At 38.7% G+C, this 27,979-nt stretch overlaps 1 protein-coding gene and 1 long non-coding RNA gene across 9 annotated transcripts in view; one reads left to right on the top strand and one right to left on the bottom strand.

Moving 5' to 3' along the window:
- LOC116538736 lies at nucleotides 1-18,811 on the bottom strand. Its single transcript, XR_004263771.1, has 3 exons — nucleotides 18,801-18,811; nucleotides 15,245-15,249; nucleotides 1-275 (listed from the first exon to the last, which is right to left on the bottom strand). It is a non-coding gene; the product is annotated as an uncharacterized LOC116538736 (long non-coding RNA).
- SLC12A6 (solute carrier family 12 member 6) overlaps nucleotides 1-27,979 on the top strand; it is a 100,417-nt gene that overhangs the window by 24,612 nt on the left and 47,826 nt on the right. The gene's annotated exons all lie outside the window — the stretch shown is intronic.

Here is a 27,979-nt window from a genome sequence, read left to right as displayed (position 1 = left end):
TCGTGCCACTGCACTCCAGCCTGGGCAACAGAGCAAGACTCCTCAAAAAAAAAAAAAAAAAATTTTTTTTTTTTCTTCAGTAAAACATGCTGTAAATGGGTTAGCTGCTATCCAGGCGTTGTTTTTCCACTGAGGATAGACTGTAGAGGTGCACCATTACACCTGGCTTGTTGTATAGTTTTTAAGGGTCTTAGGATTTTCAGAACGGTAAATGAGCATTGGCTTCAACTTAAAGTTACCAGCTGCATTAGTCCCTAACAGTAGAGTCAACATGTCTTTGGAAGTGAGGCATTGTCTTGTCCTTTCTAGCTAGGAAAGTCCTAGATGGCATCTTCTTCCAATATAAGACTGCTTCTTCTACATTGAAAATTTGTTGTTAGTGAAGCCACCTTCATCAGTGATCTTAGCTCAGTCTTCTGGATAACTTGCTACAGCTTCTTTAAAAGCACTTGCTTCTTTACTTTGCATTTTTATGTTTTGGAGATGGCTTCTTTCCTTAAACCTCATGAACCAATTTCTGTTAGCTTCAAACTTTTATTTTGCACCCTCAACTCTTTCAGCCTTGAGAGTTAGGGTCTTATTCTAGATTAGGTTTTTGCTTACAGGAATGTTTTGGCTAATTTGATCTTCCATCCAAACCACTAAAACCTTCTCCATATCAGCAATAAGGTTGTTTAGCTTTCTTATCATTTGTGTGTTCACTGGAATAGCACTTTTAATTTCCTTCAAGAACCTTTCCTTTGCATTCACAACTTTCTGTTTGGTACAAGAGACCTAGATTTTGGCCTGGTGGCTTTTAACATGCTTTCCTCAGTGAGCTTAATCATTTCAAGCTTTTGATTGAAAGTGAGAGGTGTACAACACCTTTTCACTTGAAAACTTAGAGTCCATTGTAGGGTTAACTAGCCTAATTTCAGTATTTTTGTGTCTCAGTGAATAGGGAGGCCCCAAGGAGAGGGAGAGAGACAAGGAAGCAGCCGGTTGGTGAAGTGGTCAGAACACACACAATATTTATGGATTAAGTCTTCTGTGGCATAGTTTATGATACCCCAAAACAATTTGAATAGTAACAGCAATTTTAATAGCACAGATCATCATAAACAGGTATAGTAATAATGAAAAAGTTAGAAATACTTCAAGAATTAACAAAATGTGACAGACACGAAGTGAGCACATGCTTTTGGAAAAATGGCACTAAAAGACTTGCTTGACGTAGGGTTGTCACAAACTTTCAGTTTGCAAACAAAAAACCCCACAGTATCTGTGAAGCACCGTAAAGCAAAGCACAATAAAACAAGGTATGCCTGTGTGTTAGAACCCTGCTTCATTTGGGTTTCGAAGGGAAAAGCAGAAACTGGGACTTTCCTTACCTCTTTCTTGACTGTTTTCTTCCTACCCTTTTTGTTTTCTCAGCAGCCTGTGCACAGAAACAGTACTTAACCTCACACTCTATAATAATCTGTTTACTTGATTCCCTCCCATAGTATACTGATTATAAGCTCCTTGAGGACCTTGTCAGATCATTTTTTATCTTCAGGTCCTAAGGTAAATGTCTGGCACATAATAAGCAACTCCGTGAATAAGACATGCTCTCTGCCTTTTTTATTCACCAAACATATGTTCATTGTAAATATGCCAGGTGCTGTACTTTTTTCCTAAGGCTACAGAAGTATAAGATATATGGGATGATCCCCACTGAAGGAAGGAAGAATGGCTTTAGAGTCAGACTTCACTTTAAATCCTAGTCCTACTAATTATTAGTAGTGATAATTTGTAATAATTATACTTGAGTGACTTTCGCCAAGCTGTTTAACTTCTCAAGGCCTACTTTCCTTCACTGATAAAACAGAGAATAACAGTACCTGCTTTACAGAGTGGCTGTGAGGATTACATGGGATTATGTACCATATATAAAACAATACATATGTGACAGCACTCGGAACTAAGAACTACCTTTTGTGGTTTAATAAGAAAAAAACAGATTTGGATAACAGATGATGGAGAGAATAACAACATTACCTGGAGGGGATCCTGGACAGGTATGGAAGGGACACAATTCTTGTAGGAAGGTTTAGAGGCGATGGTAAACAAAAGGAATACAAAGGAATGAGAGCAGGGTATAGCACTTAGCAATAAAAATTTAGGGCAGTTAGCACATTGGGCATGTGGTAAAGAAATAGATGAGGGAGAGAGGTAGAGTGAGACCATTTATGGAAATGTTAATTTCATTCTCTTCCCTACTCTGGGATAATGGGTGGTTATTGCCTTTCTAGTGGTAATCTGAGCCGTGACTAAGTGACTTGCCTCACGCCACATGGTGAGTAGCAGAGCCAGTGTTCATACTTCTGAATTCTCTACGCTCCCCACTAAACCAAATCCTAGCTTTCTTTTTTTTTTTTTTTGAGACAGAGTTTTGCTCTTGTTACCCAGGTTGGAGTGCAATGGCTCGATCTCGGCTCACTGCAACCTCTGCCTCCTGGGTTCAAGCAATTCTCCTGCCTCAGCCTCCCAACTAGCTGGGACTACAGGGGTGCACCACCATGCCCAGCTAATTTTTGTATTTTTAGTAGAGACGGGGTTTTACCATGTTGATCAGGATGGTCTCAATCTCTTGACCTTGTGATCCACCTGCCTTGGCCTCCCAAAGTGCTGGGATCATAGGCTTGAGCCACTGCGCCCGGCTGCTTTCTACTAATAAGAAAAGGTTACTTTATATCTTAATGTGTCTCAGCCACAGATTTTGATGTAAGCATTATCAAAACTCTGATTCTTAAAAATAGGACCAATATACACACATGCCTGTAATCCCAGCTACTCGACAGGCTGAGGCAGGAGTACCTCTTGAGCTTGGGAAGCGGAGGTTGCAGTGAGCGGAGCTCACACCGCTGCACTCCAGCCTGGGCAGCAGAGTGAGACTCCCTCTCAAAGAGAAAAAGTAGGACCAATATAACAAAGTTTTACGGATTATTGCTTTCACTTAATCAGGCATGAATTCTCTATTCATTCACTTATTTAAATATTTATTCCCACTGCTTCAGTTGGCTAGCCAATAAATATATATATATATATTTATAAAGATTAAAAAAAAACATTATGGTTAGTATTTTTGTGAAATAATTGTTCCATATTTTCTCCCCTGCCCCTCAAACCTTATACTGCCTATATTTTAGGCAGATTTGAAATGATGTACTTGCCTTCACTGGACACAGATTGCAGTTTGGAAGATTTTCCTCCTTTAAAATAAGGTAATTTTTAGAAATGAACCTACAGCACAACAGAGAGAAGAACCCATACTGGTATTGAAGAGCATCTCCAAACAGTAACTCACAAGTAATACAAGTGGTAGGAAAGCAAACTGTGACACAAATTTCTATTAAATGGGGTTTAAATTTTATTGAGAATCCATAGGATGTTAGACTGCTACAACTAAATAATTGTTACCCATGAAAGCTTATGTTCTAAAAAAGGTGATTTGGCTGTGCTTGGTAGCTCATGCCTGTAATGCCAGCACTGTGGGAGGTCAAGGTGGGCAGATCACTTGAGCCCAGGAATTCAACACCAACTTGGACAACATGGTATAACGCTGTCTCTACCGAAAAAAGCACACACATTAGCCGGGCATGGTGGTGTGCGCCTGTAGTCCCAGTAAGTCGGAAGGCTGAGGTGGGAGGATTGCTTGAAACCTGGAGTAGAAGCTGCAGTGAGCCGTAATCGTGCCATTGCACTCTAAGTTGGGCAACAAAGTAGGACCCTGTCTCAAGAAAAAGTAATTATCTCCTTTTATTCACTAACATTTACATAGATTGAAATAGACAACTAAAGAGCTCCTCTGCATCAATAAAAATCTTTTCTATAGTGACAGTCAAAAAGCCTTTTATTTTCTAGTCGTTTTAACAATTCACAGGAGGCTTTTACCAGTCTAACGGAAATTTAGATCTGTATGCTTTAAAGTCTCAGGGTCAAAAAGTTTATCCTTTTTTTTTTTACAGTTGGCTCTGTGGGCATGTTTTCCTGCCTCCCTTCCTAACCCACAGTATCCAACCATTGTCAGAAAGACTAATATCTCTCTGAAATACCTTCCCAATTCTTTTTACTATATCTGAAATCTTAATATAAGAATACAAATTTGATTTCTTTCAGATTTTTACATCTTAAAACTTTTAGATTGTGACCCTTCTTTCTCATATTAATATCTCAGACACTTAAATTTCTTATTTCAATGCTGTTATCACTAGCTGTTTAGAATCTCTCACTTCCAGAATTTTTCTAGCTTAGCATACCAACCCTCTGAACTGCCTGCTACTTTTGTCCCGCAAGAGATACACCAGGTTTCAACTGATTTGATTCTATAAAGATAAAAATTTCTATAAAATATACATATTGCTTAATTTTTAAATTCTACATTGAAAGCAGTATTTAGTTTGGAAATATAAAAACATATTAAGTGTAATTTTAGTGCCTTATAAAATATTCAAAAGAGTTTTAAATTTTAGACTGAATTTAGACATAGGGAATAGGTTAGCAAATTGGTTATAAGCTGATAAATTTAAAGAATTTAGAAGTTCTTGCTTTGGCCAGGCTGCAGAAGAAACAATTTTCCCCAGACGATGTCATCAACATTACAGTAAAAATACTGACTACCATTGTTGAGCATGGTGAGTGGCAGAGCCAGTATTCAAACCAGGCACTTGACAAATAGTGGTTTATTTAATCCTCACAACAATTAGGATACATAACCATTATCATCGTGTTAAAAATGAGGAAAATTAGGTGCCAGAAAATTAGGCAGATTATTTAAGTGACAGATTTGGAATTCAAAATAATTGTGTGTGCTTTTTTCACCACACCACGTTTCTGCTTTAAACATATATGTAATTATTTGTGTTTTCTGAACTAGGCTCTCTATTTTTTCAGTAGTTACTGGTTCTTCTTAAGCTCTATTTTTTCTTCAGAGATTTAACAAAATCCATAGAAGAGGTTAACCGCTTCTTTACCGTTTTGTTTTGGATTGCTTTTTTATTTGGCCTAGAGTATTTCCAAATGTAAAATATTCTTTCAAATGGCTCTAAAAATTGAGAAATCTGAACTTGACTTAATCCAACAATCTTTTTTTTTTTTGAGACAGAGTCTGACTTCTTCGCCTAGGCTTGAGTGCAGCGGGGCGGTCTCTGCTTATTACAAGCTCTGCCTCCAATGTTCAAGCAATTCTCCTGCTTCAGACTCCAGATTAGCTGGGATTATAGACATGCACCACCATACCCGGCTAATTTTCATATTTTTAATAGAGACAGGGTTTCACCATGTTGGCCAGGCTGGTCTTGAACTCCTGACCTCAAGAGATCCACCCGCCTTGATCTTCCAAAATGCTGGGATTACAGGCATGAACCACCGTGTTCAACCCTTAATCCAACAATCTTTAGTAGCTCTCCACTCTTCACACTTCTAGGAAGATGCACAATTATCAGTGAGATAGAAATAAGAGACTTAACAATTCACAGGAGACTTTTACCAGTCTAACTAATGGAAATTTAGATCTGCATGCTTAAAGACTAAGGGTTAGTGATGGAAAAAAAAATGGGCATATGGAGTAAATGAAATAATTGAATTTTAATATCACTTAAGGTATCCAAGGTATTTTTAATGTATTAAGAAAATTCTAGGCCAGGCGCAGTGGCTCAAGCCTGTAATCCCAGCACTTTGGGAGGCCGAGGCGGGTGGATCACGAGGTCAAGAGATCAAGACCATCCTGGTCAACATGGTGAAACCCCGTCTCTACTAAAATACAAAAAATTAGCTGGGCATGGTGGCGTATGCCTGTAATCCCAGCTACCCAGGAGGCTGAGGCAGGAGAATTGCCTGAACCCAGGAGGCGGAGGTTGCGGTGAGCCGAGATCGCGCCATTGCACTCCAGCCTGGGTAACATGAGTGAAACTCTGTCTCAAAAAAAAAAAAAGAAAAAAGAAAATTCTAATATTTAAGTTGAATAAAAACTAAATCCTATTCAGAGAAAAATACTAATATAGGTAGAATATAGACATGGCAAAGATTAAATATGGTGCATAAATAACAAATGATTTTAATGAATTCTAAAGCCTCATATGGCAAATTAGGTCTCATATCTTTTCCTATATCCTTTCCATCAACATGTAACCTTTTGTGACAAAAGATTCTGATGGTTATGTTAGAAATGGTGAATGTGTAGTAAAAACCCTAAAAGTTGTCATCTTCCCCCACCTCATTACCTTTGTTCCTATTTTTTTCTTCATTTGAACTCTCTTCTCTTCTGCTATTTCCTGCCTACAGTAAAAAAATTACATACACCTACATTCAGTTTCATCACTTCAAGACCAAGTTCATACTTATTTCCTCCAAGATAACTTGCCTAAACTTCTATTCCAACTTTGATTATATCATTAATTGGTATTAATACCTGGGCATGGTGACTCATGCCTCTAAGCCCAACACCTTGGGAAATGGAGGCTGTAGACCAGTAGTTCGAAACCAGCCTTAGCAACATAATGAGACCTCATCTCCAATTTTAAAAATAAAATAAAAATGTAAAAAAACAAAAATAATTGGCATTTATCAGCAATAAAAAATTATTGCAGTAGCATTGTAAAAAAATATATATATATATATGTATGTATGTATGTTTTTTGTTTTTTGGCTTTTTTTTTTTTTTTTGAGACAGAGTTTCACTCTTGTTGCCCAGGCTGGAGTGCAATGGCGAGATCTCAGCTCAGTGCAACGTCTACCCCCTAGGTTCAAGCGATTGTCCTGCCTCAGCCTCCCAAGTAGCTGGGATTATAGGCGCCCACCACCATTCCTAGTTAATTTTATATTAGTAGAGACGGGGTGTCACCATGTTAGTCAGGCTGGTCTCAAACTCGTGACCTCAGGTGATTCACCTGCCTCAGCCTCCCAAAGTGCTAGGATTACAGGTGTGAGCCACCTCGCCCCGCCTGTAATTATACTTTTATCTCTTCAACCATATTATGAATTATATGAGGGTCAGACATGGTGTTTTAATATTTTTCTGAAAGTTACATATTTTTATTTTTTATTGTATAAATTTCAAATTCAGAAAAGTTTAGTGAACTTCCTGTTCATTGTCTGTTAACCGTAGGTGTTCTTCTTTATTTTTTAGGTGTTCTTTATATTTAGGGATGTCAACCCCTTTGGGAAATAAATTCCAAATGTTTTTCCCCATCAGTATTTCCTCATCGAGGTGCAGTTGACATAAAGTCAACTGCATGTTTTTAAGGTGCATAGCTTGATGATGAATTTTGACATAGATAATGCCCATGAAATAATTATGATGGATATAGTGAACATTTTCATCACCCACCCCAGAAATTTCTTTGTGCTCTCTATGACCCACTCACCTAATTCCCTGGTCCCTAGGCAACCTCTGATCTGTTTTCTGTCATTAAATTAGTTTACATTTCCTAGAATTTTATATAAATGTACCATACAATATGTACTTTTTTGGTCTGCTTTTATATAACAATTGTTTTTAGAGTTCATCTAGTCAGTATCCTTCAATTTTGACTTCCATTAAGATCTTTCTTATTTCTTAAACTTTTTTCTTCAAAATTTAACACTTAAGGTAGTAGTTTAAAAAATGCAGGCCACAGATGTTTCAACTTTACAGTGGCACTTTAAATTTTTGACTTACGTGCCAAGATTTTAATGCTTTTTGAATTAGTCTGTAAACAGGACTGACTTTTCAGAGAGGGTTCTGGGAAAGTGACTACTTGAATATCTCACTTCCAGCCTGTGTCTGCCATTCTTGAGTGAACTGGCTGCTGGATCTAATGAACAGTTAGGTGCAAGTGAGGCCCCGGGCTCTGTGAGAACTCTGTCAGGGAGAGCTGGTACAAGACTTTTCCTCTAGACAGGAGCCTGGAAAGTCTCAGGATGAGGATAAGAATGACAGATCCAGAAAAGAGCTTGGCTTAGTAGATATTCATGGATTCCTGGAGGGAAGGAGAAAAAGAAAGAGCCAGATGTCTTAGATCTCCCTATCCCAGTGGCTGGCATATGTAAGGAGACCTGAGAGCAGGGAGGCTTCCTCCTGGGCCTCCAAAAGGACTGGTGGCTTGCCTGCTGCAACATTGCCTACTCACAGGGGCAGAGACTGCTTTGCCTTTCCATTTCCTTGAGATACTAATATAGTATCTACCACTTGTGGTCCTCCAACAACTAAATCTAATCCCCCATGAGGTGACAAAGAAACAATCCATCTGGGGAAGCCAGGCAACCTGAAAGAGAAAAACCACTTAGAATGAACAGTATATTGAGTCAGCTAAAGAGAAATGCTGCAGAAGACAGTAACTTGGACATGAAAATAATAATGGGCACATTTAAGAAAGTTTAAGTGAAGTAATAAAAAAAGACTTTATGAAACACAGAATGTGATTTTCCACCTAAATGCTTATTATCACCTGACTCCATTTATGCTCACACACTTTTTTGTTAAACTGTCTCTACTAGAATGTAAGCACCAGGAAAACAGGAACCTTTTTGTATTCACTGCTAATCTGTTGTCAACTCTAATACCTAGAACACTGTCTTACACATAGTATACACCTGATACATAATTATTGAATACAGGGATGAATGAGTATGAACGATTATTGACCTGGAAGATCAAGTAAAAGAAATATTTCAGCCAGGCACGGTGGCTCACACCCGTAATCCCAGCACTTTGGGAGGCTGAGGCAGGCAGATCATGAAGTCATGAGTTTGAGACCAGCCTGGCCAATATGGTGAAACCCCGTCTCGACTAAAAAAAACACAAAAATTAGCCCGGCATGGTGGCACGTGCCTGTAGTCCCAGCTACTCGGGAGGTTGAAGCAGGAGAATCACTTGAACCCAGGAGGCAGAGGTTGCAGTGAGCCGAGATTGTGCCACTGCACTCCAGCCTAGGCGACAGAGCAAGACTCCATCTCAAAAAAAAAAAAAAAAAAGAATATTTCAAAGCATGGAGCCAAACACAAAATAAAAGAAGACTTTCAAAAAGAGACCTAGTGGATCAATTCAGGACATCTAACATGGCTAATACAAGGTCCAGAAGAAGAAAAACGAACAAATGGAGAAGGAATAATTAACAGAAAATTTTTTTCCTGAGTTAAAGACTTCATTGTGCAAAATGAAGTTCTGGGGAAGATCAGTGATGAAAAACACAAACCTAGGGATATCCTGGTAAAAGTTTTGAGCTCCAAGGATTCGTCTTGGAGGCTTCCAGATAGAACAGGTTGCACTTATTAAATATCAGACTGGAATCAGAATTCTAATTCATGACACTGGAAACTAGGGTATGGTAGAAGAGTATTTACAGATTTCTAAGAGAAAAAGACTGCAATCCCAAATGCCCTGTTTCCCTTGAAGATACTTACCCCAGTGAGGGGAAAACATGTTACAGTCATACAGAAGTGTCAAGAATATGTTACCCACTTAACTCCTCTGAGAAAATTCAAGAACGGGTTTTAGCCAGATAACAAGTGACCTAGAACAGAGATCACAAAATGAAAGGGATAGAAATAATGGGACATAACAGACTCTTTGGGAATGTATTATGTAAATGCTAAGTAAGGTTTTAAACCAAGGGATGCATAGTTCAGAGAACAATAATAATTACAATGTGATAAGTAAGTCAGGGCAGAAAACTGTGGAAAGAAAAGGAAGTAAAACTTTCCAGTTAAGGTGAGGAGAGGAAAAAGTGCCAATACACACATGAAAAGATGCTCAACATCATTAGTCATTAGAGAAATACACATCTAGGCCGGGCGCAGTGGCTCAAGCCTGTAATCCCAGCACTTTGGGAGGCCGAGGCGGGTGGATCACGAGGTCAAGAGATCGAGACCATCCTGGTCAACATGGTGAAACCCCGTCTCTACTAAAAATACAAAAAATTAGCTGGGCATGGTGGCACGTGCCTGTAATCCCAGCTACTCAGGAAGCTGAGGCAGGAGAATTGCCTGAACCCAGGAGGCGGAGGTTGCGGTGAGCCGAGATCGCGCCATTGCACTCCAGCCTGGGTAACATGAGTGAAACTCCGTCTCAAAAAAAAAAAAAAAAAAAGAGAAATACACATCTAAACCAAAATGAGATAGAATTTTTTCACAGCCCCCAGGATGGCTATAATCAAAAAGATATCAAGTGTTGGAAAATATGTGAAGTATTGAAACTCATCCACCACTACATTGGTGACAATGTAAAATGGTACAACTATTTTGGAAAACAATTTGACAGTTTCTTAAAAAGTTAAACAGAATTACCATATGTCCCAGCAATTAAGTACATTTCCATACAAAAACTTGTACAGGAATGTTCACAGCAGCGTTATACATAATAGCTAATAAAGAAGAAACAGCCCAAAGGTTCTCCAGCTGACAAGTGAATGATAATGAATGATACAATGTGATATAGCCATATGATGGAATATTATTTGTCAATAAAAAATAAAGTATTGGCTGGGCATGGTGGCTCATGCCTGTAATCCCATCACTTTGGGAGGCCAAGGCAGATGGATCACCTGAAGTCAGGAGTTCGAGACCAGCCTGACCATCATGGGGAAACCCTGTCTCTACTAAAAATACAAAATTAGCCGGTGTGGTGGTGCATGCCTATAATTCCAGCTAGTCAAGAGGCTGACGCAGGAGAATCGTGTGAACCCAGGAGGTGGAGGTTGCGATGAGCAGAGATCACGCCATTGCATTCCAGCCTGGGCAGCAAGAGCAAAACTCCATCTCAAAAATAAATAAATACGTAAATAATTAAATATGTACTGATTCCTGCTATAATAGGTATGAAGCTTGAAAAATGCAAGTTAAGGAATCTAGTTACAAAAATAAAAACCCACATATTGTGTGATTCCATGTATAGGAAATGTCCAAAATAGGTAAATTATATTAGAGACAGAAATTAGATTAATGGTCATTTGGTCTGGATAGGGTCAGGGAGAATGAGATGGGGATTGACCTCTGATGGGTAGAGGGTTTCTGTTAATGGGGAGACCAAAATATAAAGTTAGATTGTGGTGACAGCCACATAAAAGTGTGAGACTATGTTAAGAAACATTGAACTGAACACTTTAAATGAGTGAATTATATGGTATTGTCTTAGTATGTTTCATGCTGCTATGACAGAATACCATAGACTGGGTAATTTATAATGAATTGAAACTTACTGCCTCATGGTTCTGGAGGCTGGAAAGTCCAAGACCAAGGTGCCAGCATCTGCTGAAGGCCTTCTTGCTATATCTTCCCATGGCACAAGGGCAGAGAGGGTGAGAGAGAGAGAGAGAAGGGGACCAAACTCCCTATTTTGTTACAAACACTCCTGAAATTAATGACATTAATCCATTGATGAAGGTGGAGCCCTAATGGCCTAATTACCTCTTAATTAGTCCCCTACCTCCCAATGATGTTGCATTGGAGATTAAATTTTCAAAACATGCTTTTTGGGAAGACATATTCCAACTATGGCAGGTCTGTAGTTTATGTTTTGTTTTGTTTTGTTTTGTTTGAAACAGAGTCTGGCTCTGTCACCCAGGCTGGAGTGCAGTGGTGCGATCTTGGCTCACTGCAACCTCTGCCTCCCGGTTACAAGCAATTCTCCTGTCTCGGCCTCCTGAGTAGCTGGGATTACAGGCAAGCACTACCACGCCCGGCTCATTTTTATATTTGTAATAGAGGCAGGATTTCACCTTGTTGGTCAGGCTGGTCTCAAAATCCTTACCTCAGGTGATCCACCTGCCTTGGCCTCCCAAAGTGCTGGGATTATAGGCATGAGCCACTGTGCCTGGCCAAGATGTATTTTTTTTTTTTTAAAAAAAGGACCTAGTATTAGCCGGGCATGGTAACACCTGTAATCCCAGCACTTTGGGAGGCCGTGGCGGGCGGATCTTGAGGTCAAGAGATTGAGACCATCCTGGCCAACATAGTGAAACCCCGTCTGTACTAAAAATACAAAAATTAGCTGGACGTGACGCGCCTGTGGTACCAGCTACTTGGGAGGCTGAGGCAGAAGAATCGCTTGAACCCCCGAGGCGGAGGTTGCAGTAAGCCGAGATTGCGCCACTGCACTGTAGCCTGGTGAAAGAGCAAGACTCTGTCTCAAAAAAAAAAAAAAAGACCTAGTATTGATAATGCACAGAAGCTTGTCTGAATCTCCAGGGCATTAGGCTAAATGAAAAAAAAAGGCAGTCTCAAAAGTTTATATGCTGTATGATTCCATTTATATTCTTCTAAATTATTGAAGATCATGACACATTTACGATTCAGAATATGTGTGTATACACATAAATCCTAAAAACAATGTTTTTAAAAAATTTGAATATACAGTATATATACTAATAGTTCTAGTTTAATGTCTGGGTTTAAAACTTCAGGTAATGTTATATTCAGTTTACATAAATTACCTTTGACTGTAACATGAAATCAATATAGCCTCTTAAAATATTGGAAATGTTTACAGTAGTCTTTTAGTCCTCCTGATTCCCCCTCCCATTTTTTTTTTTTTTTTTTTTTTTTTTTGGGTAATTTCTCAGTTTCTCACCAGGCTGGAGTGCAGTGGCGACATCTCGGCTCACTGCAACCTCCACCTTCTGGGTTCAAGTGATTTCCCTGCCTCAGCCTCCCAAGTAGCTGGGACTCCAGGTACACACCACTATGGCTAATTAAAAACCTGTGTGTGTGTGTGTGTGTCTGTGTGTCTGTGTGGAGACAGAGTTTTCTGTTTTCCAGGCTGGTCTGGGCTCAAGCAATCCTCTCGGCCTCCCAAAGTGCTGGGATTGCAGACATGAGCCATTGCGCCCACCCACCTCCTTTCATTCTTAATTCTGGCAGCTGTGTTAAGGCTGTGGGGAATAGGGTAGGGGAATCTCACAGCCATGAAAATTGAGACCACCATAAATTCATTTCCAACACAACATTTCCAACAATGTTGTACTGCCAACATTATTTAGACATTCTATGTGATTCTAGTTAGCCTCCTTTCTCATTCCTTACAGAGCCAAAATGCCTAATTAAGACCCCAATCCTCCATTCTCATATAACTAAAACTACTTCACAGAGTAAACTGTATTTCTAATATTATTCTTCACAGGTTCTTACTGGCATCTGTGTTGACACCTATCCTTTACCACCTTCCTTGTTGCCATTCAATACTGATCCATACACCTGTGCTCTGGAACCTTTCTTGCTTCCCAACTTGTGATTTCTACTTTTTTATGGACTCCTTCCCCCTTGATACATTACAATATTGAATCTTTTTGTCACTCTTTCCTTGCCTTTCTCACCGATTTTTGCTCATTTAGTCTTCCAAGTAATTCTCGAATTTGTCCCATTCTCTCCATCTTTGCTGCTACTATCCTAGTCCATTGTTATTTTTTTGTCTAGCCTCCTAAAGGTATCCACTGCTGTAAATACCAGAGGAATTTTTCTCATATGTAAACCTCATTCTATTACCCCCTCATTTAAAACCCTCTAATGTTTCCCCATGCTGACAAACTAAAATCTGTACTGCTTAGCACGTTATACAGGCACCTTCCTGATCTAGAACATCCCAACTTAATAGCTTCCTTATTACTCTTTCATAGATAACTGCACACCAGATATAATGAATGTTCTTGAATGTCTCTATTGCTTTAACACATTTATTCCATCCTCTTGGAGTGTTCTTCAGTTACCTAGCAAACAATCTTCATTTTAAGACTGAGCTCAAATACCACTTCCTCCATAATGGTTCCTGTGATCACTCCAGGGAATGTAATGGAATGCACACACTACCATACTCTTTGTCTACACCTCCAATATAGTACTTTAGTCACTCAGTGCAATCACTTGTCTTACCCTATGTGCTGTAAGCCCCTCAGGGGTAGCTGCTATGCTCTGTTCATCTTTGTGTATCTCCAGTGCCTAGCACATAATCTGACATTTATAGATGCTTAGTAAATATTTGTTGAATTAATATGTTGATTAATTAATACATGGCAGTTTTTATACCCAACAGTTGAAAAAAAAGTTAAACTAAATTATAAAGGGGCTTGAATGCCAAGCTGAAGTTTTTCAAGTTCATCCTATAAGCCAGTGGGTCCAAATAAGTAAACCATAATCTACTTATAAATGTCTACACCATTAGCCTTTGCTACTACCATCCCCACCTTTATCCGTCAGCCTGAGAATTCAAAGTAGGAAAGAAGGTAGAGCCTACAAAGGCAGCCCTTCCCCTCCAAAGGCTTTGAGAGACTCAGATTTGTATCCTACACATGATGTGATTACAAATAAACAAGTGAAAATGATCTTCACAAAATGGTTGAGGTCTCCTGGAAGTGTCACTTGAAAAGCTTTTAAAGTATTTATTTTGTTTAAGCAGTGATGATACTGCTAAAGGCAGAATTTTAAGATTATTATTATGGATGTAGGATTGTTTGAATATGGGAGAATTGGTGGCATTTGAAGCTGAAAAGGATGAGAATCTAAATGATGGTGGTGCAGTAGAATAGACTGGTGTGGAAGCATACTGAAGCCGCAGTTAACTGGATTTGGTGACTAAATATGGATACTGAGGAGGGGAGGGGGAAGAATGAGAGGTTGTAAGTACATGTGCTCACTGCTTCTGTGTACCCACTTTCTCTGTGAATGACAGCATTCTTTTTTATTTTAGGTATATTAAATTCTGATATTTTATCTCGAGAATCTCTCTCCTCCATTTTCCCCCACCCATTGTTCTACTTTTTCATAAGCTAATCATCCTTTTCGATTTAGCTCAGTTATCACCTTGACGACATCCCTGACCACTGCTTTATTTTTGTTCTTTCCTTCTTGGATCCCACAGTGTTTGTACTTACACTGTAATAATTATTGTATTGCTTCATAGTTGTGTATTTTTTCCCTCTGAACTTCTTAAGACCAGAGGGTTGCTGTTTTGATATCCATAGTATCAAAACATGGATATCATGTTTTGTAGTAGCCATTCAGAGTCTTGGTTGAATCCATAATAGTAACTATTACTGCTATCTTAGAGATAGCCTTAGAGATGTTTGCACATGGACAGACTGCAGTAGTTTATTAATGAATGTGCCTGCCTGTCTCTAATATATCTGGCATTTATTTCATTTAGCATTTTGTACTCAAGTTTCCTTACCTAAAATACTTCTTTCATTTTTAAACTTCTACATAGACAATTTCAGTTGTTTTCCATCTCCTTTAGACTTCCCTATTTGCCTTCTAAGACTTTTCCTAAGATGACCCTATCTTTCCAAGCAAATCTTCCCAGACATGTGCTGTATTTATTCCTTGTCTGTGATTTTGAGCCTTCCATGATTTTTAAGGTTTTCAAAAATCATCCTTAAAGTTCACACTGCTTTAATCAATGTTGCACTTCTCCTTTGGACTCTTAACACTACTTCCTGCCAGTGAGATGATCCAAAGACCAAGGCTGAGGCCTGGCTTGACCATGGTTCCCTTGGCTTTATTGGCTACACCACCTTGAGCAAATCATTTCAGCTTTCTCTGAGCTAGTTTCTTCATGAATGTAGAAATAATTCTTCCTCACATGGTTGCTGTGCAGTTTTCATGTGATAATAGTAGAAAATTTTCCTTAAATTCCGTCCGTTAGAGACTACCTTTGTAATCTTTCCATTTTTATAGATCATTTTTACATTGAATATTTTTTTCTTAAATTGAGTCACTGCTTTTATGCTTCCCTTTTAAGAAGTAATGTCATGAAATGAAATACCAGCATGCTTGCCATAAATAGAAGTATAAATTAAAAATAGATACAATATAAGCAATACTAATCTTTTTAGATACTGTTGCCAAGCTTAGGCTCTGACTAAGCCTGTTAAAAAAGATTAGCAATGTTTAAAGAGATTTTAAAAATATTCTAGCACATACATTTAAAAAAATTATATTTGGCAAAGTGCTTCAACTTTTAGTTAGCTGGGTTAATGGCAGGGTGAGGGGAGAAGGTAGAATCACAGTTAAAACTTATCAAGATGTTTAGTAGAAAGTGAACTTAAACATTTGCAGTTAAAATTTCAAAAATTTGATTCTTACAGAGTAATCAAAAGTATACGAATAATACAAGCAAAATAGCTTGGTTACTAAAATATTTTTTTAAATATCAAAATAGAAGCGTATCTACTTTTCTAGGTGGGTGTTCTTTATTTCTTCTTAATTTCTCTGTCCTTCCAGTCCAGATTCTGTGTTGGATTCCATAATCACATGAGCTTTCCTTGACTCTCCGTGTGTTCTGCCATATTCTTGGCAAAAAGGGATGAGGCAGCCTTTTTTTTTTTTTGAGATGGAGTCTCACTCTCACCCAGGCTGGAGTGCAGTGGTGTGATCTCAGCTCATTGCAACCTCCACCACATAGGTTCAAGCGATTCTCCTGCCTCTGCCTCCTGAGTAGCTGGGATTATAGGCATGCACCACCATGACCAGCTAATTTTTATATTTTTAGTAGAAACAGGGTTTCACCATATTGGTAGGCTGATCTTGAACTCCTGACTTCATGATCCGCCTTGGCCCCCCAAAGTGCTGAGATTGCAGGTGTGAGCCACCATGCCCGGCTGGCATGGGGCAGTCTTACCCGGGTAGGTAATGTTTGTGAACTCTGCTGCATTAGCAACACGTAGATTTGGCTGTCTGTGGTCACTGTGTACTTCCATGCTCTAGATACCTACTTTTACTATTTGTAATTATTTTATAAATGCCTAGTGTGATCTTTTACCTTAGATAATTATCTTCCCTGGATAATTAAAAGTTACCTATATTACCATATTCATTCTTATACCTAAATTTTATGAACAACCAGCATAATATAGTAGACAAATCAGAATCCAAATTTAAGCCAGTCTTTGAAATTTACACTCAATTTGCCTTGGATGAACCATTGAGCCTAACCTTGCTTTAACTTTTTATGTTTCCTGTCTGTATCACAGGTTTATCATGAGAGTCAAATGAAATATGTGAAAATATTTTAAAAACTGTAAAATGTTACTGTGTGTAAGATACTATTATTACCATCATTCTTTGTTAGTTTCTTAAGTTGAAATTGACTTTTCAACTAGATTATAAGCTGCTTAAGGTCAGGAAATATCTTATGCTCACTCTTATTCCCCACAGCATCCAACATAGCTTTAGTCATATTTAAAACTTATGGAATTAAATTATTGTTTATTTGAATTGGAGTCATTATTAAAATTGTCCTGGGAATGTAGTACAGACAGGCCTCAACAATTACTGTTATAATTAATTTTATCACAAAATTCCAAACTGTATGTTAATGCATATTTGGTCTACACTATAAATGTATCAATTTTTTTGATATGACTAGTGATTCAAACTATTATTATCACATGACTGTATCATTATAAGCCAATGTGTGTATCACTACCAAGAATTCAAACCACATTACTTTGATATTTTCCTCAGTACTATTGTACTATAAAATGTTTAAAGTTTAGAGTTCCAAGAAATATGCCCAGCTACCTAAATTCTAATTTGTCACCATGACTACATGTGGCATATAATTGTTATTATGTCTCTTGATAATCATTCTGTGACTTACCTCAATTTTCTGTGATGCAATATTATTCCTATTGCATAGATAGTAAATTAAGACTAAAAAGTATTGACTCATTTTCCCAGAGTTACAGGAATAGCATATGGTAGAGCTAGAATCTCACCTGAGCTTTACCTGCTTCCCAATCCTGTGTTGTCTTTTCAATCTACCTCATGTCTGCTCTCTGGGATAGTTGCACAGCTGTCCTACTGGGCTCTCTCTTCACCATCACCCTGGAGATTCCCTTTGCCTTACCTCTAAAATAGAACAGTCATGATAGTACTTACAGCATGGGATGATACTGCTGTAAATGAGATAATTCATGTAAAACATTTAGGTGTCTATCACATACGAACCCTAATAAGTGCGGTTGATAACGCTATTGTCGTTCTGTGTATCAGGAGATTTTTATTGGTCCCAAAACTATTCATGCCACTTGTATTTATTATAAACCCATAATTTAAATGTTACACAAATTGATGTAATATGAATAGGGACAGTAGAGTAATATGAAAAGGGGAAAGTAAAGTTGTGTCTATAAAAACTAAAGTGGTTTATTTACCAAGCCATTAAACACTTATTTAAGGCTGGGCGTGGTGGCTCACACCCGTAATCCCAGCACTTTGGGAGGTGAAGCAAAAGGATAGTTTGAGGCCATAAGTTAGAGACCAGCCTGGGCAATATATTTTGTCTCCACCAAATAAATTAGCCAGATACAGTGATGCACGCTAGTAACTCCTAGCTATGCAGGATTTTGAGGTGGGAAGATTGAGCCCAGGAGTTAAAGATTACAGTAACCTAAGATTGTGTCATTGAACTCCGTCATGAGCAACAGAACAAGACCCTTAAGAAAAAAGTATTTAGGGCCAGGTGCAGTGGCTCATGCCTGTAATCCCAGCACTTTGGGAGGCCGAGGCAGGTGGATCATGAGATCAAAAGTTCGAGACCAGCCTGGCCAACATGGTGAAACGCTGTTTCTATTAAGAATATAAAAATTAGCCAGGCGTGGTGTCACGTGCCTGTAATCCCAGCTATGTGGGAGGCTGAGGCAGGAAAATTGCTTGAACCCAGGAGGCGGAAGTTACAGTGAGCCAGGATCACGCCACTGCACTCCAGACTGGGTGACAGAGCAAGACTGTCTTGGGGGGTAAAAAGGGTATTTAAATTAGCAGTGGACAAGAGACCTGTAAAAGAGTTGGGGGTGGGGGGCTCTGGGAATGACAAAGCTTTGAAAAGAGTATAGATACTGCTTCACAAGTGTCTTTAAACCAAAGGTGGAAATCACAGACTTACATCTTATGAGTGTAATTTACACAAGAAAGAAAGTGAATAAATTCAATCTGCATGCTTTTATGAAATGATTGGTGAATTAATATACTTAAATCTGTATGGTTGTATTGCTTTTATAAAATGATTGGTTAATTAAAATACTTAAAGTATAAGTTAATATACTTTAAGTTGAAATATTAATGTATGAGCTTTTGTGTGTATGTGATTCTCTATTTCAACCAGCTTTTTTAAAATTACCTATTAGTCCAGGCCGGGCATAGTGGCTCACACCTCTAATTCCAACACTTTGGAGGCGAGGCAGGAGGATCGCCTGAGCCCAGGAGTTTGTAGCCAGCCTGAGCAACATAGGGAGACCTTGTCTCTACAAAAAAAAATTTAATTAGCAGGATGTGACAGTACGTGCCTGTACTCCCAGACACTGGGGAGGCTGAGGCCAGAGGATTCCTTGGGCCAAGGAGGTTGAGGCTGCAGTGAGCTGAGACTGTGCCATTACATGCCTGCCTGGCCCATAGAGTGAGACTCTGTCTCAAAAAAATAAAATAGGCCAGGCACAGTGGCTCACACCTGTAATCCCAGCACTTTGGGAGGCTGAGGTGGGTAGATCACCTGAGGTCACGAGTTCAAGACCAGTCTGGCCAACATGGTGAAACCCCATCTCTACTAAAATTAGCTGAGCGTGGTGGTAGGCGCCTGTAGTCCCAGCTACTCAGGAGGCTGAAGGGGAGGAGAATTGCTTGAACCTGGGAGGCGGACTTGCAGTGAGACAAGATCGCACTATTGCACTCCAGCCTGGGAAACGAGCAAAACTAAGTCTCAAAAAAAAAAATACAAAAATTAGTTGGGCGTGGTGGTGGGCACCTGTAATTCCTGGTAGTGGGGAGGCTGAAGCCAGAGAGAATCGCTTGAACCAGGGAGGCAGAGATTGCAGTGATCCAAGATTGTGCCACTGCACTCCAGCCTGAGCAAAAGAGTGAGACCCTCAAAAAATAAATAAATAAAATAAAAAACTATCAGTCCTGACAGCAATGGATAGAATTAGTTTTACTACATTTTACTCATTTCCCTGTTTTACCTCATTGCTATGTCCTTAAAGCCATATCAGAACTCAAGATTTTCAAAAAACAAGTATCTTGCTTTGACATTTGCTTTGTTTTGCTTCCTCATTGTCTTTTTTCAAGCAAATTGTTACAAATAATTTCTGTAGCCGCACTAGGCGTCACCATATTTAAGCTTTATGATTTGTCCTCTGCTGAAGCACAGTGTGAGCACATATTATCTTCTGAATTAGGAGATAAGGTTGCTGGAGAATTAATGCACATAGGGAAATTTTAAAAATGGAAAATAGTGCTCTCATTTTAGACTTATGAATGCTATTAATGAAGACCATAATATATTTGTCAAACGCCTAAGGAGTCAAATACATTTTTTTAAATTGTGGCTTAAAAAATAGTTTAAGGCCGGGCACAGTGACTCATGCCTGTAATCCCAGCACTTTGGGAGGCCGAGGTGGGCAGATCACTTGAGATCAGGAGTTTGAGACCAGTCTGGACAATATGGTGAAACCCCATTTCTACTAAAAATACAAAAAAATTAGTTGGGCATGTGGCAAGCGCCTGTAATCCCAGCTACTTGGGACGCTGAGGTGGGAGACGCTATTGAACCCAGGAGGCAGAGGTTGCATTGAGCTGAGATCATGCCACCACACTTCAGCCTGGGCATCACAGCAAGACCGTCTCAAAAAAAAAAAAAAAAAAAAAGCACAAAACTCAGCATCTTAATCATTTTTAAATATGTAGTTCAATAGTGTTGAGCATTGTTGTGCAGATCTCCAGAACTTTTTCATTTTGCAAAACTGAAATTCTATACCTAATGAACAACTCTCCGTTTTCCACTCCCTGCCACTTCCTGTTAACCACCATTCTGTTTTCTGTTTCTATTAATTTGACTACTTTAGATAACTAATACAAGTGAAACCGTATGGTATTTGCCTTTGTATGATTAACTTATTTCATTTAGTGTATTGCTCTCAAGATTCCTCCATGTTGTAGCATGTGTCTGAATTTCCTTCCTTTTGAAAGGCTGAATAATATTCCATTGTATATATATAGCATGTTTTGTTTTTTCATCCATCAATGAACGTTTGGATTACTTGCACCTCTTTAAATGAATTCCTACTTACTAGTGTTTTGGTGGGTACATGGAGACCTCACACCTAATTAAAAAACCCATCCCACTGGTTTTTCATTACACAGGATTCCCTACTAAGCTGGCTTGGAAAAAAACCCATCATAAGCACTGTGCCTTTAATTTAGATTCCTTGCTCTTCTGTCAGTCTCCTACAATTCAGTAAATGACATCCCTGTTCATCTAATTGCTGTGGAAATACCTTTGACCCTTTTCTTTCTCTACTGCCCTATAGCCAGTCATCAGCATGCCAATCTGGTCGATCCCTCTTTTGAAGCATACCTAGGCTAGTCAACGTACCCAACATCTGACCACTTCTCATTACCTCCAGTACTTCTGATCTGATCCATACTACCGTTATCTTTTCTTGGACCATTGTAAAAGCCTCTTGACTTTTCTCTGTTTCTTATCTTGCTTCCTGCAATCTATTCAATCTAGATTATAGCTGTTGGGATCATGTTAAAACAGAAATCAAAACCTTTCAATGGCTTCTTATCTCATAGTAAAAATGAAAGTCCTGATTATATCCTACAAGGCCTCACATGATCTGTGTTTCGTTCTCCAACGTCTGTATCCATCTCTTATTCCATACCCTGTCATTTTTAACTTGCTTATTCTGTCTGATAATCTGGTCTCCTTGCTGCTGTTCATCAAACATGTCAACACACACCTGCTTTGCTTTGCACTAACTGTTCTTCCTGTAGATATTTGTATGTTAGATATCTTACTTCAGTTTTCTGCTCAAATGTCACATTATCTGAGAGGCCTTTTCAGACTGAGTATCTAAATGTGCACACAAACCACTCTCCCACTAGTCCTCTGTATTCTCTTACTCAGCTTTTTTGTTTGTTTTATAACTTACTTGTCTTGACATAGATTACTTGTTGTTGGTCTTTTCTCCACTAAAATGTAAAGTCCTTGTTGGCAGGGATTTTGTTACTACATTTCTAGTAATTAGAAAAATGTTTCACATGTAGAAGATGCTAAGAAAATACTTACTGAATACATGAATGAAAGAACTACAGATTTGAAAGTAACATGGGCTGGGTGCCGTGGCTCACGCCTATAATCCCAGTACTTCGGGAGGCTGAGGCAGGTGGATCATGAGGTCAGGAGTTCAAGACCAGCCTGGCCAAGATGGTGAAACCCCATCTCTACTAAAAATACAAAAATTATCCAGGCATGGTGGCGGGCACCTGTAATCCCAGCTACTTGGGAAGCTGAGCCAGGAGAATCGCTTGAACCCAGGAGGTGGAGTTTGCAGTGAGCCAAGATTCTGCCACTGCACTCTAGCCTGGGCGACAGAGCAAAACTCTGAAGAAAAAAAAAAAAGTAACATGAACATAACATTTGAAGATGAGTCCGTGAGCTCTCTTTCCAGAAGATATCAACCTGTCTACCTCCATCAACTTCACTACAGTCATTATTATGTCTTTCTGTGATTTCTTTAGTAAACTTCTAATTGGTTTCCACATTTCTATTCTTTGTCTCCCCTACAATCTATTCTCAAACCAGCAGCCTGCATTTAAAAAAAAAATTATGCTGGCCAGGTATGGTGGCTCACACCTGTAATCCTAGTCCTGGGAGGCTGAGCCAGGACGATCACTTGAGCCCAGGAGTATGAGGCCGAGACCAGCATGAGCAACATAGGGAGATCCTGTCTCCACAAAAAAATTAAAAAATTAACTGGGTGTAGTGGCACATGCCTGTGACCCCAGCTACTAAGAGGCTGAGGTGGGAAGATCACTTGAGCCTAGGAGGTTGAGGCTGTAGTGAGCCATGATTGCACCGCTGCACTACAGCTTGGATGTCAAAATAATAATAATAATAATAATGCTTCAAAAAGAATGCTAACTTTTCAATCATTTTACATCATCTTCAGAGTAAAATTCACATCCTTACTATAATGTGTAAGACTACAAGATGTAACACCTACCAAATTTGCCCCCTTTAAAAAAAAAAAAACAACACTTACTATGCTTTAGCTACATTAATATTTCCTAAATATACCAAGTTTATTCCCATCTTAGTGTCTTTTCACAGCTATGCCTCTGCCCTGATCAGTCTTTTCAGGATCCTTATATGTCTGGTCCCTTTTCGTGCCAGTTGAGACCTTATGAGGGTTACCTCCTCAGAAAGATCTTCACATTCCACCCAACCAAAAATAGCCTCTATAATTACCCTTCTTTATTTTCTTTATAACACTATAAGCTGAAATTAACTTGATCATTAATTTTATTTTCTTATTGATGTTCCCATATCTGCATGACAAAAGGAAGTTTTTCTTATTTCTTGTTCCATCCCTAGCACATAGAGAAATGACTGGGACTTTATTAATCACTCAGGTATTTCAACAGAAGAATGGTTGAATGAATGAAGTTTTGTAGTAGTTATCTCAGGCAGTTGGTAAAACTGCAGAATCTCAGCCTCCTCCCATAAAATTGAGTCATTAGTGTTAGTTATGTGACCCAGAAGTATGTAATTTAACACATACCTCATGATTGTTTTAACCAGGCAAATTTTGAATATTTAATGGAAATAGTGCTGAGTGAATGAATGAGTGAGTGGGTGATCATAGCTCATTGCAGCCTTGAACTTCTGGGCTCTCATATCTTCTCACCCCAGCCTCCTGAGTAGCTGGGACGACAGACACACACCACCACACCCAGCTAATTTTATTTCTTTTTAAGAGATGGGGTCTTGCTGTGTTGCCCAGACTGGCCTCAAATTCCTGGCCTCAAATGATCCTCTAGCCTCAGCTTCCTGAGTAGCTGTGATTACAGACTTGAAGCACTGTGCCCAGCCAGGGAGTTATCTTTTAACCTTAATATATTGATAGGAATTAGTTCAACATTTCCCTAAGTGTGTATCATAGGACACTAATTATACAAGATATTTGATACAAAATGAATTATCTTTTTCGATGTATTTGGGAATGCTGAATATTCTTCTTTTGGAGATTACCTAAGCAGTCATTAGCATATTGAAGAGTATGAGAAATTACACTTTAGAGCAGTCTACTTATCTATTAAATAGATTTGCCAAGTCTACTTTTAATCCCTGCTCCAAACCATTTCTCACCAAATTCCTATTAATATATTAAGGAATATGCACTTATGCACTAAGGAATACACATTGTACATGAATACAGTCTGTGGTTCCATGCTACTATAACAGCTTATTCTGTTCGTAGTTAACTGTCTACACAAACCACTTATGTAGCAGATGGTATGGACTAAAGTATGCATTTTAGCCTGATGATCTTTTGGGATTTTTTTTGGCATATGTAGGCTCTATATCTTTTTAAAACTATATTCTTATTACATTAAAAATTAAAGATTTTTGTTTATGAGGTAGGATAGAAACATAATTAACTTTTTGTATGCGCTTGTTTACATGGCCATCTCATTGCTTACTTTGCCTAAAATTGCCTACTGTTTTTTTTACTTATTTATTTATTTGAGACAGAGTCTTGCTCTGTTGCCAGGCTAGAGTGTAGTAGTGCGATCTCTGCCCACTACGACCTCCGCCTCCTGGGATCAAGAGATTATCCTGCCTCAGCCTCCTGAGTAGTTAGGACTACACACACACCACCATGCCCACCCAATTTTTGTATTTTTGGTAGAGATGGGGTTTCACCATGTTAGCCAGGATGGTCTCGATCTCCTGACCATGTGATCCGCCCACCTCGGCCTCCCAAAGTGTTGGGATTACAGGCGTGAGCCACTGTGCCCGGCCTACTCCATTTATTTAAACCTCATTAATCTTATGTTAGTTTTTCCAGATCTATCTAGTTCATTGCTATAGATTTAGAATCTATTATGTAAAGAGGATGGGCTTTTCAGATTTTGTCTTATTTCAACATGTTTTCCCACCAAGATGAGAGCTTACCCATATAGAGAGGCAGAATCTAATAAATGTGAATGTTAGAGTAATTGTCTTTGGTTCTATCTTTTTTAATATATGTATTAATATATAGTGCTCAGATCAGTGTAATTAGTATATCTATTGTCTCAGTCATTTATCATTACTTTGTATTAGAAACATTCAGTATCCTCCTCCTAGCTACTTGAGGCTAATATATTATTGTTAACTGTAGTCATCCTTCAATGGTATAGAATACTAGACTTATTCTTCCTATCTAGCTATAGTTTTTGTAACCTTTAACAAATTTCTCCCTATACCCCTACCCTCTACCCATCCCCCTGTTCTCTGCCCATCCCCCTGCCCTTCTTACCCTCAAGTATCCTCTGTTCTAGTTTTTACTTCTATGATTTTCAACTTTTTGTTTTTTGACTCTCACATATGAGTGACACATGTAGTGTTTCACTTTCTGTTCCTGACTTACTTCACTTAACATAATATCCTTCAGTTCCTTCCATATTGCTATGAATGGTAGGATTTTATTCTTTTTTAGAGCTGAATAATATTCCATTGTGTATAAATACCACATTTTCTCTATCCATTCATCTGTTTTTGGACACCCAGGTTGAGTCCATATCTTGGCTGTTGTGAATAGTGCTGCAATAAACATGCGGTGCAGGTGCCTCTTTGATATACTAATTTCCCTTCCTTTGTATAAATGCTCATTAATGGGTTTGCTGGATCATATGATAGTCTAGTTGTAGTTTTTTTTAGTATTCTCCATACCGTTCTCCATAGTGACTATACTAGTTTACATCCCCAAATTTGGTTCCACCTTTAACTTAGTTTAATTCTGAGCTGGAATAGTTTCTTTTGATGATGATGATGCTTTGTTTTTTAAAAAAAGAAAACTTGCAGTTGACCAGGCGAGGTGGCTCACACATGTAATCCGAGCATGTTGGGAGGCCAAGGTGGGTAGATCACCTGAGGCCAGAAGTTTGAGACCAGCCTGGCCAACATGGTGAAACCCCACCTCTACTAAAAATACAAAAAATTAGCCAAGTGTAATGGCACATGCCTGTAATCCCACCTACTTGGGAGGCTAAGGGAGGAGGATCGCTTGAACCCGGGAAGCAGAGGTTCCAGTGAGCCGAGATCACACCATTGCACTCCAGCCTGGGTGACAGGAGCGAAATTCCATCTCCAAAAAAAAAAAACTTGGAGTGAAGAAAGTTAGAAATGCCTTGTGTTAAAACTAGTCATTTCAGGTGTTTGTTTTCCTGAAATAGCTTTTGTAATATGTCTAGATAATATAGCCAGTAGCATAATTGCCTTAATCCTGATATATATGTGCTTGATCATACCTACTTCTTTGTCTAAAGAACTGGGCAACAGTTTTCACTGTTGGTGTGTTATTTAATTATATTACTGATTCTATATTTAATAAAGACTAAAAACCTGTGTTTTAGTTACAAGATACCAGCTAGCCTTTATTTGCTTCAAATTATCTACCAATGATGGTAAATGAAGTAATTCTCAAAGGAAATTTTGCTCAAAATAGTGTTAAAGACTGTTGCTGTTGGCAAACTAAGGAAAATAATAAAGCTCTTCAGAAAAATTTTACAGAGGGTTTTGCAAATGAGTACTACCCACAATCATTTCAGTTTGTCTCCATTCTCCCAGGTGCATGTCAGGAAACTAAAATCTTCATTCTTCACTATTTACCTGAGATAAGTTAAATATATTGAGCAAGTACCTATTTGTAAAACTACCGTATCATTACTGTTACAAGGAAATATTTTCCATTTATTTTTCTGATGCATCTACCTATTGTTAATAAGTATATAGTTTTTTCTATTTTTTATTTGATCTATCATTTTGACTTATAGAGTATCTCTGGCTTTTTATTATAACCTGTTTGTATTTTTGTCCTAAGAGTGGCTTAATTTATGAAGGCCATCAAAGGGTAAAAATAGTCACTTTATTGGCACATAGTTCCTATTACAGGAAATAATTTGGTTAAAATAAATGTCATTTTGAGTAATCTTTAGGACAACTCCCAGTCTTAGGCAAACTTGGGTGTGCCCTCACCTATGACATAGTCAGAAAAAGTAAATGGGGGAGTTTAGACACACAACAGTTGAAAGGTGCCCAGACATATCTCAGAGCAGTGTTAACATGATGACTACACAATTTGGATTGCAAACCCAGAAACACCCTTCAGGTTAAATCCACTGAACAATTGTAATTTTTACAGACAAAACTAGTTTCATTCTAGTAGGTTCATTGGCCTGTATACTCCCAGATTTGCCTTTGTTTTAGTTTTAGTTGTTTTTTTTTTTTTTGAGATGGAGTCATGCTCAGTTGCCCAGGCTGGAGTGCTGTGGTGTGATCTTGACTCACTGCAGCCTCCACCTCCTGGGTTCAAGGAGTTCTCTGCCTCAGCCTCCTGAGTAGCTGGGATTACAGGTGCCCGCTATCACGCCCAGCTAATTTTTTTGTATTTTTAGTAGAGACAGGGTTTTATCATATTGGCCAGGCTGGTCTTGAACTCCTGAACTTGTGTTCCACCTGCCTCGGCCTCCCAAAGTGCTGAGATTACAGGTGTGAGACACCATGCCCAGCCTTGTTTTAGTTTGTATATATGTTAATAAAAGATTGGCAGGTTCTTGGAGGTTAGTCTTCAGATTATCAAGTAAGTCTCAAGAATTGCCCATAATTTTTTAATTATAATAAATGAAAAATAAAAATCTAAGTTGAACTTGTAGGGAACTACACAGACTTGTTTCTACTCATCTGAAGTATAGGAGGGTGTTCAAAGGAAGACTCCTGGCTTGTCTCGAAAGTACACATGCATCATGTATGGCAGCTTAGAAGGCGAGAAAGTATATTATACAGCAGAGCAAGTTAATTCTTCTTTTTTTTTTTTTTTTTTTTCTTGGGACGGAGTTTCGCTCTTGTTACCCAGGCTGGAGTGCAATGGCGCGACCTCGGCTCACTGCAACCTCCGCCTCCTGGGTTCAGGCAATTCTCCTGCCTCAACCTCCTGAGTAGCTGGGATTA

Source organism: Sapajus apella, unplaced genomic scaffold (assembly GCF_009761245.1).
Source record: "Sapajus apella isolate SASKATOON/1434 unplaced genomic scaffold, GSC_monkey_1.0 scaffold122, whole genome shotgun sequence".
Lineage (NCBI taxonomy): Eukaryota > Metazoa > Chordata > Mammalia > Primates > Cebidae > Sapajus > Sapajus apella.
Note: the sequence above shows the minus strand (reverse complement) of the source record. Positions and strands in the feature narration are given on the sequence as shown.